Below are 11,043 nucleotides of genomic sequence, written 5' to 3'. Positions count from 1 at the left end.
GCCACCTGCCCTTGGAGTGAGGGAACTGATCCCAGTGATGAATGCAGCTGCCTCCTCCCCAAACTCACATTGTTAGTTGATTGCTGAGCCCAGAAATCTGCTGCTTTGGGAAAAGAGAAAGTGTAATATTTTCTGCTACAAATGGGCCAAGGACCTGAACAGAGACTTTTCACAGAATATACAATCAATCAACAAATACATGAAAAAATGCTCACCTTCTTGAGAAATCAGAGAAATGCAAATTAAAACTACTCTAAGATACTATCTCACTCCAGTAAGAATGGCAGCCATTATGAAGTCAAACAACAACAAGTGCTGGCGGGGATGCAGGGAAAAAGGTACACTCTTACATTGCTGATGGGACTGAAAATTGGTGCAGCCAATTTGGAAAGCAGTATGGATATTCCTTGGAAAGCTGGCAATGGAACCACCATCTGACCCAGCTATTCCCCTTCTCAGACTATACCGAAAAGACCTAAAAAGAGCATAGCACAGGGACACAGCCACATCACTGTTTATAGCAGCACAGTTCACAATAGCTAGACTGTGGAACCAACCTAGGTGCCCTTCAATAGATGAATAGATTTAAAAAATGTGGCATTTATACACAATGGAATATTACGCAGCACGAAAAATAACAAGACCATGGCATTTGCAGGGAAATGGATGGCATTAGAGCAGATTATGCTAAGTGAAGTTAGCCAATCCCTAACAAACAAATGCCAAATGTCTTCTCTGATATAAGGGGGGGTGACTCAAAATGGGGTAGGGAGGAAGAGCATGAGAAGAAGATTACCACTAAATAGGGAAGAGAGGTGAGAGGGAGTGGGAGGGAGAAGGGGAATTGCATGGAAGATGGAAGGAGACCCTCATCGTTATATAAAATACATGTATGATTATGTGAGAAACAAAAAGAAATTTGTCACATTAGATTGGGTAGAGACAGGTGATGAGAGGGGAGGGGTGGGGAAGGCGGGACAGGAAGGGCAGCAGAATAAAATAGACACTAGTATTGCTGTATGTATATATGTGGCTGTATAACCAACGTGATTCTGCAACCTGTACACTTGGAAAAATGAGAAATTACACCCCATTTGATTCAAATGTATGATATGTCAAGATCATTGTATTGTCATGAGCAAGTAATTAAAAAAAAAACCCTGAGAACCAGTTATCTTATTTGTACAGATAAAGGGATTTCATTTTCCATGTATTAAATGTACACTCAGAGCCAAGGAAATGAGTAGCTCAGATGGGGATCCACATCTTGCCTTGACCTTTATCCCAGAAGACTTGCCCCTGAGGTAGAAAATCTCCTGTCCTTCAGGGGCAGCTGTCCTGGTTTTCCCAGCTCCAAGGAACAAATTTCTTCCATTCTTTTTTCTAATTTATCTCATGTCTTTGCAATTACAAAATCCCTGTATACATTCAAAAAAGTTAATTTTGCATGAGTGAAGGAAGGAGTAATCCAATAATATTTCTGAAGCATCCTTAGAGTCAATATGTAGCCCATGCCTCATGATGCTTTCCTTACATAGTCACTCTGACTTGCAGGTCACCTGGCAGAATTCCTTATTTTATTCACCAGATCCACATTTCAGACTTGTAGATAGTTTTGCATTCACTCACACAAGCATTTATACTGTACCCACTATTTGCCCACCACTGCTTCACATTATCTTACGATATATCAATAAACAAGAAAAATAATCATCTGCTTTGTGGTTGTCATTCTGGTGAATAGAAGCAGACAACAAATAATAAATGCAATAAACATTCCAGTAATTCGGAAAAAGTAGATCTATTGGGAGTGGGGGCAGAGTATCACAAGGGATCTGATGCAGGGGGAGGGACTGACTGTGTCATCCTAACATCTTATCATAGGAACACAACTTCGAGAACCAGTCTTGTATGTCTCCTGAATAGCAACCTTGACTTTGATTTTCATTTAATAATGTGCCAAAATATATTAAATGATAAGACCAAACCCTAGAGAAAATATAGAAGAATTACTGAGCCTATACAAAATCAAATAAAAATGAGAATGCCTAGAATTCTCAGAAGTTTTTGATTAGATCCATAAATAAATTTTTATCCTTTTTTATTTATAAAACTTCAGAAAAAATAAAAATATTTTAAATTGGTAGCTACCTGATATATAGAATATGAAAATGGTACATATTTATAGAGTACCATGTGATGTTTTGATACACCAAAAAAGGTAGTGTGTTTAAATCAGGTTAAAGACATCTATGTCCTTAAACATTTCCCCTCTGTATATGGTGAAAACGTGTGGGGGCTCTTTCCTTGGATCTTGTTGAACTATACTATATCTAACTGTTATCAATACTCACTCCCCTACTGTGCAACAGCATTCCAGAAAATGTATGCTGTTGGTTTTTATTTATTTATTTATTTGTCAATGAGCCTTTATTTATTGATTTGTTTAAATGTGGTTCTGAGATTTGAACCCAGAACCTCACACAAGCTAGGCAAGTGCTCAGCCACTGAGCTACAACTCCAGCCCTGTTTGCTGTTTTTCTGCTTTGCTTATTTATGCAGCACCAGGGACTAAACCCAGGGCCTTTTGCACTGGGCAAGGGCTCCACCACACAGCTACACATACAGCCCTAGCATTTCTGGAAGGAGTGAAAAGATGGGCTGGATCCTCCCCTGAAAGGAACAAATTTGGACTACTTCTATTCTTTTTTCTACTTTGTCTCATGTCTTTTCAATCACAAAGGCCCTGCATACTCTTTGTAAATAAAACTAAGAGCCATACTGCACAGAGGTTTACCAAATAAGTCTAAAGTCCTCAGAGAACTGAGAGGATTTCTCTTATTTTGACTTTCAAAAAGTGTGTATAATATATTCCTTTTTTTTTGTTTCAAAAACATGGAAATGCATATCTCCTTAACAGATATTCAATTCAGCATAACTTATGGTCTATGGACAGGGAAATGAAGGAGGTTTTCATTCTCTACTTTTTGTTTGAGTATTGACATTGAGAACCTTACATGTGTATACTTAAAATCTGATTAAAATGAGAGATATGTGGTGATATTTTATAAACTAACCAGTGCACAGTATGATAGTTAACACCCAGTAAGCTGAATAGTAAGGACTAGTTTTCCCCTCCCAAATCATGAAAGAATAGAGTTTCAAACTAGCTTGAATATCCAATTAGTTAAATGGGAATTGCCATTAGGAAAAATTCAAACTTTCTCCCTCTATCAAAATGTCAAGCAGAAAGCACTTTTTCCTGACCCTACCCACAAGGACATTGGTCTAATGCATCTTCCATGGTGTCTCACACAATCGTCCAACCCAACCCCAGCCAGGCCCTCCACCACCCCCAAGTCCTCTCATGTGGTGTCCTCATGCAGGCCAATGTCAAAAGCCAGCTTATCAGTTAAAGACCACCAGGTGGAGAGGCAGCACAGATACTAAAAACACAGAAACAGAAGTGATTACTCAACATTTATTGTCACAGTGGAGTCCTGTTCTGACAAATGATTTTATAAGTGTCTCTCTCTGCTGCTTAGACTTCTTCTAAGAATCTGGATCCCTCTGAACAAAGCCCAGGTTTTTAATGGCTGAGGCAGAACAGCCCTAGCACAGCATACATTAGGAGCAATATTTAAAGGAAATGTGTGATTTTTCCCTCATAAAAGACTAAGGAAATGTTCTGTGTCACAACAAGAAAAGTAACTGAAGATGTGTTTCTACATGTCTCACTTCATGTGACATTCATGCTCCCCAGCTTAAGCAAAGTGTGATCTGACAGTGAGAACCGGCTCCCACGCAGAAATTGAGAAACTATTCAATTTTATCTTCTAGTTCTGTTTTCCCCACATTTTTTTAACACTCTGAAATCCATACAGAATTGCTTGATTTTGGTGTGCAAGATGTCATTTTACTGAAATGACATTTGATTGTGCATGTGTTTCCCTAGGAGGAATTGGTTTCTCTCCATACTATCATTGCCTCCAAACCCTAGGTTTTCTTAACTGTATGGTCATGAAGTTTAGGGTCATTTTTCAGACCAAATCCCAGCACCCTGTTAAGTGCTATAAGGAAGAGGACACAAAATGAATGTGGTATGAGCTTGCAGTACACCACCAACTGCACAAAGCACACTTAGAGCCAGTAAAAACAGGACCATGTGAAGAGGACACAGAGATTGTTCTGGTGATTAGGAAAGGCCAGGCCCCTCTCTGAAAGCTTTGGACAATGAACGCACAGGCTATAAAATTCCCATAAATGGGACAGGGCCCATCCAGCTAATGGTGGCCAGTGAGTATGTGAAGCAGGAGATGAACTGATTGGGGGGAAGTCAGCACCATAGGGATGTGTCATCTATGTGACCTGGAGACTTGGAATTGACCTGCTGACTATGAAGCACTAGCTCTCATGGTTATAGAAGAGGCTTCAAGGGTCTCCAAACCTGTATTGAGAGAGCACAGGACCGTGTGTCTGACCTAGAGACAGGCAACCCACAGGCATTCCTGAAGTTCACAGACTTCAGATATGAACTGTGTTAAACGTCTGTTTTTCTTATAGAAAAACCGACAACTTTACATTTCTCAGACTTCCCAGACAAAAACAAGGTGATGCCTGATGAATCTTCTGTGAATTTCCTCAGTAATATTACAGTCCTCAGCACTGCAGTTATTAACAGACATACTGTCTTCTAAGTTTCACAGTAACATTGAGGTAGATATAGATGCTATAATCATTCTACTAACTTCATTAAGTTCCATGGAAGCATGGACTTGGCCTATTCACTCTGTACTCCACACAGAGTATAGTGCCTAACACACAGAAGTTAATCAAGCAAAGTGATTAAAGGACCCAAAGAAATTTCAGACACAAAAAAGTTTAGAAAATCCAGCAAAGTATCCCAGGCTGTGTGGTGGCCAAGTGTGCCTGAACCCAGACCTCAGCACCAACATGCAGAGTAGACTCAACTCTGAGACACCCTTAACACCAAAATGCAAAGAGTAACCTCAGCTTCACCACCAAGTGTGCAGGAGATAGTGGCTGGGTCAACAGACACCAGTGATCAGACAGCTGTCAGGTCCATGGTGAGCTGGGATTCTTTTTCATAGTTTTAACGAATTTGTGCTAGGTCATAAATTTTCATGCAATTCATATGAAAATCCCAAAGACAATTCTTCACAGAACCAGAAAAAAACAATCATGATATTCATGTAGAAAAATAAGAGACACAGAATACCCAAAGCCATCTTTAGCAAGAAGAGTGAAGTAAGACACATCATAATAGTATGGCTTAAACTGTACTACAGAGCCACGTAACAAAAACAGCATTGTATCGTCATCAAAATGATACACAGACCAATGAATGGCACAGAATCGAAGACACAGAGACAAATTCACAAAAACACAGTTATCTCATACTAGACAAAGGCACCAAAAACATTCATGAAAGAAAAAAAAAAAAAAGCCTATTCAACAAATGGTACAGGGCAAAAATCGGAAAGCCACATAAAATAAAATGAAAGTAAAGCCCTCTCTCTCACTCTGCAGAAATCTCAACTGAAAATGGGTCAAAACTTAGAAACTAGAACAGAGACCCTGTGCTTAATAGATGAAAAAGTAGGGCCAAATCTTCACTATGTCAGCCTAAGATCTGACTTCCTTAAGGGGACTCCTACATTCCAAGAAGTAAATTCAAGAATCAATAACAAGATGGATTCAAATTAAAAAGCATCTTCTCAGCAAAGGAAACAATCAATAATGTGAAAAGAGAGCCTACGGAATGGAAGAAAATCTTCACCACATGCACCTCAGAGCATTAATCTCCAGGTAATATGCAGAACTCAAAGAACATAACACCAAAAGAAAAAACAAAAAACAAATAACCAAATGAATAAATGGGCTAAGGAAGTGAACAAACACTTCACAGAAGAAGCAAAAAATACATGAAAAAATGTTCAAAGTTTAGCCATTAGAGGAAAGCAAATCAAAACTACTCCAAGTTTCATCTCACCCCAGTCAAAAACATGATTATCCAGAATACAATCATCAAGTAAGAATATGTTGGTGAGGATGTGGGAAAGGGTGCATGCACACATTGCTTCTGGGACTGCAAATTGGTGCAACCATTATGGAAAGCAGTATGGAAGTTCCTCAGAAAACGTCAAATGGAACTTACATTTGACACAGCTATTCCTTTCCTCATTTTATAACCAAAGAATTTTAAATCAGCATATTACAATGACACAGCCACATTATGTTTACAGCAGCTCTACTCATAACAGCTGAATTATGGAGCTAACCTAGGTGTCTTTCGACAGATAAACAAATAAAGAAAATGTGGTGTGTATGAGCATATATATATACATATGTGTGTATTTGTGTATATATATATATATATATATATATATATATATATATATATATATATACATATACATATATATACACACACAAAAAAACAATCATATATATATATATATAATATATATATATATATATATATATATATATATATATATATATATATATATATATATATGCAGGAATACAGCTCAGCCTTTAAGAAGAATGAAATCATGACAATTGCTGGTAAATGGATGGAGTTTATCATGCTAAGTGATAATCCAATCCCAAAAAACCAAAGGTTACAAGTTTTCCCTGATATGCTTATGCTAGTCACAGGAAGGGGGCAGGGGCAGGTAGGGAAGAATATAGTTGCTTAGATTGCATTGAGGAGTGAAGAGAGAGGAAGGGGTATAGTGGGTAGAATGGATAGTAGAATGAATCAGACATTATCATCCAAAGTACATATACAAATACATGACTGGTGTAATGCTATTTCTTGCACAACCAGAAGCATGAGGGATCATCCTACATTTACGTATGATATGTCAAAATGCCTTCTATTGTCATGTAGAATTAGAACAAATTTTTTAAAAGTAGATTAAAAAACATATCAATTTGCAGAAAAAAATATGACTACAATATCTGCCCATAAATGGATCCACCTGGAGACAATCATGATAACTGAAGCTAAGCCAGTTTACAAAAAACAAAGGACAAATATTTTATCTGATATGTGGAAGCTAACCCACAACAGGAGGATGATGGAAACAGAAGTGCAGTAGATTAGACAATAGGGAATGAAGGGAAAGGAGGGGGCATAAACAAAAGAAAGACAGTGGAAAGACTCTGATGAAGCTTTCCCATGTATATATGTGTAAACAAAACAGTGAATCCCACCACCATGTACATCCTAAGAATGCAACTCTAAATAGATAAGGTCTAATTATACAAATATGGACTATATCAAAATGAATTTTATGGGCCAGGGTTGTGGCTCAGAGGCAGAGCACTTGCCTAGCATGTGTGAGGCACTGGGGTTAATTCTCAGTACCAAATATAAATAAAATAATATAAGGGTTCATTTACTACTTTAAAAATTTAAAAAAACATATTTTATAACTAAAAATGACCAATAAATAAAATTAATAAAATGAAACATTTCCTAGGTTCCTTTAAACATTTTGATAGCACTGAACTCAACTTTGAATGAATGGAAAGAAAAAGGGCTTTTAAGAGTGGGTTTAGTCTCTCCCACTTTTCTGCCAAATGATGACACAACTATTGGGACCGACTTTTCTGACTTCTAACCTCCAGAACTGTGGGAAATAATTTTCTATTCTCTATGAATCTCATAATTTTACTGATAGAAATTAAAATTTAAAAATTGCAATATTTATATATTTACATATAATATATAAACATATATATTTATATATATATTTATAAATATATAATATATGTTATAATATATAATGGACATGATATATAATAGATATATTTGTAAATATTATATATTTATATATCTATTACATATAATTTATTTAAATATGTATTTATATATCTTACATATAACAGTACCTTTGAAACCGGGGTTCGAAGATGAAAATCCATGGCTTCTGCTGGTAGGTAGGATCTGTGCGCACAGGGTGGGGAAGCCTCTGCAGCAGAGAGGAGTCCTAGCTCCTCATGGCGGGCAATTCCATCCAGTGCTGCAGCAGACCCCAGCAGATTCTCAACCATCTCTTCTTCTTTCGCAGTCTCTTGGAAGTGGAAGAATCATCTCCAGGAAACAAACCAGGCTGCAACTTCCGTGGAACTCGGGCGGAACTCCGGCGGAACTCAGGCAAATATCCAGCGCAACAATCTTCAAGGACTGGGCAGCTTCTCTTCTCCAAAACAGCCTCCAGGGGTTTATATAGCACTTGGTCCAATGCTATTGGTCCAAACTTATGCTAATTAGGACTTGAAAGAAGTACCAATGCTATTGGCCCAAAGTTATGCTAATTGGGTAGGACACGTACGAATGCCATTGGTCAGTCTTTTGTGAAATCTTCATAGTAGATTCATTCATAAAAGCAGCCCCGAATTCCCACACTGGCAATGAATGAATGGGCTGGGAAGCAGCTTAATGGGAAAGTGGCAAAGCCCTTGCCTCCCATTCCCCAAGCTGTGCATTCGATCCCCGTTCTGAAAAGAAAAAGAAAACAAAATTACTGGTAAATTATTGCTGGCAAAAAGGAAATAAACAAACTTTATAAATACATAAATCCTTATTCATAAACATACCTGCTCTGCATTCTGCAGGATCTGTCAAGTGACCCCTTATCCTTTACCTCTTCAAAACAATTAAAATAAATAAAACAATTAAAATAAATCAAAATAAAGGTCCAGAGACACCTGCCCAAGCTTAGGCCCTTCGCAGATGCACTGGAGCCAGGGCTCACTGTAGCCCAGTTTCATCCCACCAACAGCAAGATTCTCAGGCCCAGCCCAAGAATGCTTCCACTCACTTGCAGACACCTGCCAGAGCTCATATACAGTCCAGATCTTCCCCCACCGACCTGCTCGGGAGGCCAGACACAGGGTAGGCCCATGCATCCAGGCACCAGGAGACTGGCACCCAAGCTCAGGCTCCGCCCACGACTGACTCCGCCCACTGTCAGACAGTCACCAAAGTTCAGCCCCAACCAAGATCAGTCTCGGTGACAGGCTCAACAGCCTGGCCCAAGGTAGGCCTGGGACCAACTGCCACAAGCAGGCCCCAAGCAGAGTTCATGCCAGACACAGGACCGCCTCTGCCCACAGGTAGACCCCTGCTGGAGCTCATCCATGGCCTCGCAGACCTGCAGGGGAGCCCGGGCAAGGGGAGGCCTGGTTCCCTCCCGCCACCTGCAGAACCCCACCAGAGCTGCAGCTCTGCCCAGATCCAACTCATATACCTGGCAGGAGACACAGCCTGAGCCCAGGATAGCCCAAGTCCATCCAGTCACCAGGAGCTCAGGCTCCGCCCACAACGGACTCCGCCCATTGAAAAACCGTTGCTCCACCAACTGACCCCTGCTGGATCTCAGGTTCCGCCTAGATCTACATTGCCGACATGCCCGAGAGCCAGGGGACAGTGTATCCCCAGGTCCATAAAGCCTCTGTGAGACCCCCACCAGAGCTCAGGTTCGGTCTGGACAACCTGCATCCACCAGCCAACCACACTGGAGCTCAGGAATGCCTCTGCCCACTGGAACTCTCGCCGGAACTCAGGCATGGCCCACGATCTCCTCTGGCCACAGACAGCCAACTGCCGGGGCTCAGTATTGGCCCAGATCAGCTCTATGACCTGAGCGGGAGCGGGAGCACAGGGTAAGCCCTTGTCTTTCCCGCCATCGCAGACCCCAGCAGGAGCTCAGTCAACCATGCAGATTTGCAGGGGAGCCTCAGCACAGGTTAGGCCGGAGTTCATCCCACCACCAGGATACACTGGCTGGAGCTTAGCATCCACCCAAAATCGCCTCTGCCCACAGGAAGACACACTCCGGAGCTCACTCCAGGGCTTATGAGCAGATCACCAAGGAGTATCTGGGTCGCAGATGAGCTGGGGCAGGGGTCTGCCTGTGGGCGGAGACTGTCCTGTGTCTGGTCTGAGCTCTGCTGGGCCTGCTTGTGGCCCTTGTTCCCAGGCCTACCTTGGGCCAGGCTCCTGTGCCTATCAGCGAAGCTGATCTGGGCTGGGGCTGAACTTCAGCAACTGTTTTTCATCTAGGCGGAACCTGAGATCCAGCAGGGGTCAGTTGGTGGAGCAACGGTTTTTCAATGGGCGGAGTCCGTTGTGGGCGGAGCCTGAGCTCGGGTGGCAGTTGTGGGCGGAGCCTGAGCTCCTGGTGACTGGATGGACTTGGGCTATCCTGGGCTCAGGCTGTGTCTCCTGCCAGGTATATGAGTTGGATCTGGGCAGAGCTGCAGCTCTGGTGGGGTTCTGCAGGTGGCGGGAGGGAACCAGGCCTCCCCTTGCCCGGGCTCCCCTGCAGGTCTGCGAGGCCATGGATGAGCTCCAGCAGGGGTCTACCTGTGGGCAGAGGCGGTCCTGTGTCTGGCATGAACTCTGCTTGGGGCCTGCTTGTGGCAGTTGGTCCCAGGCCTACCTTGGGCCAGGCTGTTGAGCCTGTCACCGAGACTGATCTTGGTTGGGGCTGAACTTTGGTGACTGTCTGACAGTGGGCGGAGTCAGTCGTGGGCGGAGCCTGAGCTTGGGTGCCAGTCTCCTGGTGCCTGGATGCATGGGCCTACCCTGTGTCTGGCCTCCCGAGCAGGTCGGTGGGGGAAGATCTGGACTGTATATGAGCTCTGGCAGGTGTCTGCAAGTGAGTGGAAGCATTCTTGGGCTGGGCCTGAGAATCTTGCTGTTGGTGGGATGAAACTGGGCTACAGTGAGCCCTGGCTCCAGTGCATCTGCGAAGGGCCTAAGCTTGGGCAGGTGTCTCTGGACCTTTATTTTGATTTATTTTAATTGTTTTATTTATTTTAATTGTTTTGAAGAGGTAAAGGATAAGGGGTCACTTGACAGATCCTGCAGAATGCAGAGCAGGTATGTTTATGAATAAGGATTTATGTATTTATAAAGTTTGTTTATTTCCTTTTTGCCAGCAATAATTTACCAGTAATTTTGTTTTCTTTTTCTTTTCAGAACGGGGATCGAATGCACAG

The sequence above is a fragment of the Marmota flaviventris genome, chromosome 12, assembly GCF_047511675.1.
Source record: "Marmota flaviventris isolate mMarFla1 chromosome 12, mMarFla1.hap1, whole genome shotgun sequence".
Classification (NCBI taxonomy): domain Eukaryota; kingdom Metazoa; phylum Chordata; class Mammalia; order Rodentia; family Sciuridae; genus Marmota; species Marmota flaviventris.
This window is presented reverse-complemented; position numbering follows the sequence as displayed.